The sequence below is a fragment of the Periplaneta americana genome, chromosome 2 (genome assembly GCF_040183065.1).
Source record: "Periplaneta americana isolate PAMFEO1 chromosome 2, P.americana_PAMFEO1_priV1, whole genome shotgun sequence".
Lineage (NCBI taxonomy): Eukaryota > Metazoa > Arthropoda > Insecta > Blattodea > Blattidae > Periplaneta > Periplaneta americana.
The window spans coordinates 160,936,955-160,942,954 of record NC_091118.1 but is presented as its reverse complement, the minus strand read 5'-3'; the positions used below and the strand labels follow the sequence as shown (position 1 = coordinate 160,942,954).

The 6,000-nt window shown below is 31.1% G+C and overlaps 1 protein-coding gene across 2 annotated transcripts in view; it reads right to left on the bottom strand.

Annotated features, from left to right (window-relative positions):
* Positions 1-687: 687 nt before the first annotated feature.
* Positions 688-6,000, bottom strand: part of LOC138694722 (uncharacterized) — a 103,715-nt gene continuing 98,402 nt past the window's right edge. The window contains exons 11-12 of one of the 2 annotated variants that reach the window (XM_069818716.1): positions 5,131-5,259; positions 688-883 (exon numbers count right to left, since the gene is read on the bottom strand). The gene's annotated coding sequence lies outside the window, so the exon portion shown is untranslated. The remainder of the gene's footprint in view (positions 884-5,130; positions 5,260-6,000) is intronic. The other variant, XM_069818715.1, reaches the window with a different exon arrangement.

Below are 6,000 nucleotides of genomic sequence, written 5' to 3'. Positions count from 1 at the left end.
GCTACAATTTTATCACTTCCATAGCATTTGTTTGTTTTATCACTTCCCTAGCATTTTATTTTTATCACTTCCCTAGCGTTTGTTTCTTTGTTTGCCAACATTTAAAAATGCAAATTCTATACGGTACTATAAAACATGCTTTGCGATCGTCATTTGTTTCCCGCATAGATAGGCAACTGAAAATGGTGCCTCCATTTAAACGTTTTCGTGAAGCTAACATTAGTGAAATAGAATTTTAGTAAGTCAATTAATATCTATTTTATTGTATTAGAGTACTTTATTTATTCTAATCTCTATATACTTTCTCCTGTTTTTATCATGTCCCTAACATTTGTTTCTTTATGTGCCAACATTTCAAACTGAAAATTCTTTACGGTACTATAAAGCGTCATTTTTTACTGCATAGTCAACTGAAAATGGCGTTCAAATGTTTCGGTGAAGCTAACATTAGTGAAATAGAACTTTGATAAGTCAATTAATATTTTATTGTATTAGATTACTTTATGTCTTCTAATCTTTATGTACTTTCTTCTAATAGTGTAATAATCAATTAAATCCCACACGAGGTTTTATTTTCTCTAGATAAATCAAAATCTCTAGTGGATTACTGTTGATAATTCTATTCATTGCCATGACAGAAACAAAGGACTCAGCAAATGAATGTTACAGTTTTATAAGAAACATTGGTTACTGAAAAATTCTTGCTTTATTACAATATGATTTACATCTTAATGTAATGTTAATGACAGCGTTAATTATTGAATAACAGCTCGTGGATATTTGCTTCATGGAACACTGGGCGTTGGTTAGCAGCAGAAGAATGTACTCTTTGATCTCCTACGAGGTACCAGACTGTCTATGTGATGTAAGTCGAGCTGGCTTTCTGAAAGAGAAAAAAGCAGAGAACATGTGTATGTGATGCAATACAATACTGGGTGTGGTCTCGGACCACATACAAAAATAGATAAGAACAAACTCTCTTGAAGGTGGAATACTATATAGGAATTGCCTTGCCTTTCATGGAAAAGATTTGCAGTATGCCACGAGTCGAATGGGCTGGTTACAGACTAGTACACTGGTTTCATATTAGGGAGGCCTAATTTTCGAACCTGACACCGGTTGCTCTGATTACAATTTTCTATCGTTTTCAGCATCTCTTTCCCCACGTTGATTTTTAAATCATTTTATTGACGTTAATAAACGCTTACAGTTTCGTAAATACTATATGGGTAAGTCAGTGACTGAGCAATTTAAGAGGCTAGTACGTGAATAAATTAATACTAGTGGCTTGTGCAGCAAATGCTGCAAACTAAGTTCATTAGACGTTCAAATAAACATTTTTCAGATTTATTTTCAATGAAGAATACCAGACATTCTGAAAGTTATTTCTTCCATAATAATGAAAGATACTCTCTCTCGAGCCAATACTGAAGAGAACCACACATATAAATATCTACACGACACCGCCATTAAATATATGAAAAAGACCCAACCCCACTTGATTAATAACTATAAAAATATTTGATTTTTAATAATATTATCTTACGTAAGTTTTCTAGCTTTCAGTAACATATACTATATATACTATATAGCCGCCACAAAGTAAAATATAGAAATCAAAATCTAATTTAAGTTATTTTCTACATCTACTTATACAACCCCAAAACGTTTCACTTTCATATCATCAATATAGCATTAATAGGTATAATTAATGAAAAATAGTCACATCACGACATTAACTATAATAATATTTCATTTCTAATGGTTATAATGTCATCAAACCACCTCAAGTTTTGTAGTTTTTAATATCCAATACACAACTGTACTCAAAAAATTACACACCATACAATCGAACCTGTAAATTGTTTTTAGTAAGTTAAGTTTTTAATAACCAATTTAATTTGAGCTCTAAATATGTCAGCATTCTTGCAGATCATGGCCTTCGTGTAATATTGTTTACTGTAGTGTGTGTTTTGTTTTATCCCGAAATGCAATTAGCTAGTTCTCAAAACTGACGACAGATGGATTTTGGAAAATAGGAAACTTATGTTGAAAAATTGACATTTCACTGAAAACTACTATTTTTCTGAAGAACTTTGAGTTCCAAGCTTCAAAATGAGGGGTCATTTATTAAAATCCGTTCAGCCGTTTTACCGTAATTTCCATTACCAGTTCAAATTATACATATAGATGTAATCAACACTTTGAATTAATAATACACTGAATATATAATGGGATGAGAGAATTAATACTTATTCGTTTGGATTAATAAATGACCATGTGAATACTTAATTGGAATAATAATTAACTCGATGAATGAATGATTTACCTCTGTAAATAATAACCTATTTAGAATTAATAATTTAATAGATGAATAATTGAATCGATGGATAAATAATTTATTCGATGGATAATTTATTGACTTGATGGATAAATAATTGACTCTTTGAATGAATAATTAATCCTACAAATGAATAATTGAATCTATGAATGCAGAACCGACAACACAGAAAGTATCGATTAACTGAATCATGGAACAAGCCAATGAAACAATTGAATAATTCTCTTTCTGAAGGAAATAAAATTGAAGTAAAAAGTAATTAAATGACCAACTAAATATGTGAATGAACAATTGAACAACTGTTTAGTTGGATGAACATCTGGCTAGGTGCATGACAATCTGAGTTAAATGTATGGCCAACTGAGCAGCTGGACGAAAAACTGAGAAGATGGATGAAAAACTGAGGAGGTGAACTACAAAAAACTGAGTAGAAGGACAAAAACTGAATAGGTGGATAGACAATTTGAAGATATGAATGAACAACTGAGAACTCATTAAATGAACTGTTGAATGAGTGAATAATTTAGAAAAATAAGCGAATAACAGTTAAATATGTTATACATCTTGATTACACAATTTTTAACACTGTATCACTTCGGAATATGTATGATAAGAACTTTCTTTTGTTAAATTTTAACGTACCTTGTTAACATGTTTCGACCTATTTTGGATCATCTTCAGAACTGGTCGTTGTTGGTCTTGGCGCCTCTTGTTTCCTGTTAGGGTGCGTTCGTATTGTAAAGTCAAAGAGTATATGTGTTTTGAATTGAGTTGTGTGTTGAGGTGTGTTTTCGTGTGTCTGTATATTTCATATTGTTCTAGTGTGTTGAGTTTATGGCTTTTTGGTTTTTTGGTTGGATGTGCAGTATTTCTATGTCTGTGTTGTTGTCTCTCTAGGTGTGGTTGGCATTTGTGATGTGTTCTGCATATGTGGAGGTGTTTTTTAATTTTGTTATGGCTGTGATGTGTTCTTTATAACGTGTTTGAAATGATCTGCCTGTCTGTCCTATGTAGAAGTTATCGCAGGTGTTACATTTGAGTTTGTATACGCCTGTGTGGTTGTATTTGTTTGTTTGTGTTGTTTGTGTGTTGAGATGTTTTTGTAGAGTGTTATTTGTTCTGTATGCGATGTTGTAATTTAATTTCTTGAATGAGGTTGCAATTTTGTGTGTGTTTTTGCTTTCGTATGTTAGTGTGATGTATTTTTTGTGTTCTTGTGTTTGTGTTGTATTCTTCTGTTTTTGTGGCTTTGTTTTGTCTTACGTATTATGTTGTCTATTATGTTGGGGTTGTATCCATTTTCTTGTGCTATTTATTTGATTGTGTTTAGTTCTTCGTCGTAATCCTGTTGGTTCTTTGGTATGTTGAGTAGTCTGTGTACCATTGTTCGGAATGCAGCTTGTTTGTGTTGTGTGAGGTGGTTGGATGTGTTGTGTATGTGTGTTGTTGTTGTTGTTGTGGGTTTTCTGTATACTTTGAATGTGTGTTTGCTGTCTACTTTTGTTATTGTGATGTCTACATAGTTTATGGATTTGTTGTTTTCATTTTCTAATGTGTAGTGTAGCTTTGGGTGCATTTTGTTTATGTGTTGATGTAGGTTTTGGATCTGTCTTTTTTGTTTCCTTTGTATAGTATTAGTATGTCATCTACGTATCTGTGCCAATATACGATGTTGTCTGCGTGTTTGTTGTGGTCTTTGTTTAGTATGTATGTCTGTTCTATGTGGTGTAAGAATATTTCTGCTAGTATGCTGGAAATTTAACACAAGAAAGTTCTTATCATACATATTCCGAAGTTAAATATGTGATACAGAAATTGAATAAATTGTAGACAATGCAATACATTATTAAACAATGTAATATGCCATTAGTTAAATTAATTTTGATACATGAAAATGTAAATAAATACATAAATAGTACAAGTGACATGTTATATTATAATTTTGAAAGTAAATTTCCTAGTAGCGCAAAATAATAGTGTTCTAACTGAATAACCACATGTGGTATGTATACGTTATTTACTGTGTGGGCGATTTCCTGGCGTACACTTTCCAACGTCAAACGCTAATAGACATCTTCCTGTGACGCACCTGAACTATGCAATGTATTTCACGACGAGATTCCTTTCCTCTAATAGATTGTAAATAATTGAGGCAGAATAGAAATCACATTAGTTGCCCTACATTTTGACAAATAATGTGATTTCCTAAGTATATTTTGGTCACGAATATGTTTGCTCATTTCTCAAGAGAAATTGAGTAGTCAATACAATGTCTTAACATTTTAATTAATAATTTGACAGTTAGATGTAAATGCGTTTTATTCAAAACAGATATCGATGCCCAACTTGTATTGTTCAAAAATAATATTACTTCAAATGTAAACTTCACGTGGCATGAAAACTCAAAAGCAAAGATTTTACACTTACATTTTGAATATTATTTTTTCTATGTAAAGTTTTTTTCTTTTTTTGTTTTCATGGGATTTAAATTTTTGAAACTATTAAAGTATACATCGACTGTAGAAATGTCAGATTTCTTCAGAATTTTTTAAAATAATGTGTTTGCCTCATCTGGAAGCTCATTTATTATAGTTTTCAAAAATATATAACTTGTACCCATTATTTACCCATTATTGTTAATAATGTCATAATTATTTGGGCATTTATAATGTAAGCGCACTATACTTTATGTACCTTACACCATCTTCAGTATACCTGTTTTCCCCTATTTCACAATATCCGACATTTATTATATATACTTGTATCAGGAAGAATTGAAAATTACCTACTGTATTTATGAACATCTCAACCACTATAGACAAAAATGGCTTAACCATGTCAATAGAATGGACCGTTCCAGACTCCCAAGACAAATTCTCCGCTATATACCACATGGAAGACGATCTGTGGGACGCCCCCTGAAAAGATGGACGGAGACCTTAACAGGCCACTAGGCCTAATACCTGCAAGGACGATGATGATGATGACTTGTATCAAGTTTTCAAAATATCAATCTTTATGACTTACCATAGAATAAATATAAAAACAAGTTATATTTTATAACATTTGTTCCGAATTTATTTATAGATGCATTTTTCGCCCTCAACATCACATTTTCTTATGCACAATAATGTTAAGATTTTACATTTGATATTGTTATGTACTGACTGATGATGCTCCAGGAGGGCGAAAACGTTTGCATCTATTAATAAATTTAGAACAAATGTTATAAAATATAACTTGTTTTTTATATTTACTGTATGGTAAGTCATAAGGATTGATATTTTTAAAACTTGATACAAGTACATTGGCTTATCTGAAAATCAACATGAATTGTAAATTACATTTAATATCTTTCCGATGGACAAAAAGTAGACTTCCAATCGGCCAAAATACTTCATTGAGGTATCAAATTAAAGCTTAAACATGTTACTTTATCCCAAAAAATATACAAAAATATATATATATATATTTTTTCTAAAGTGCTTATATAATGTGGCATATTTTTTGAATGGTTAAAGATAAATCAATAATTTTAATTTGTAACATTCTTCTTATGTAAGGGAACAGTATTGGCGAAAGAAGTTTTACCCTAGGTCAATTTCTAATGGAGTTAGGTCACTTCAAAATTGAATTAATGTTTTTCGAAAAAAAATTTT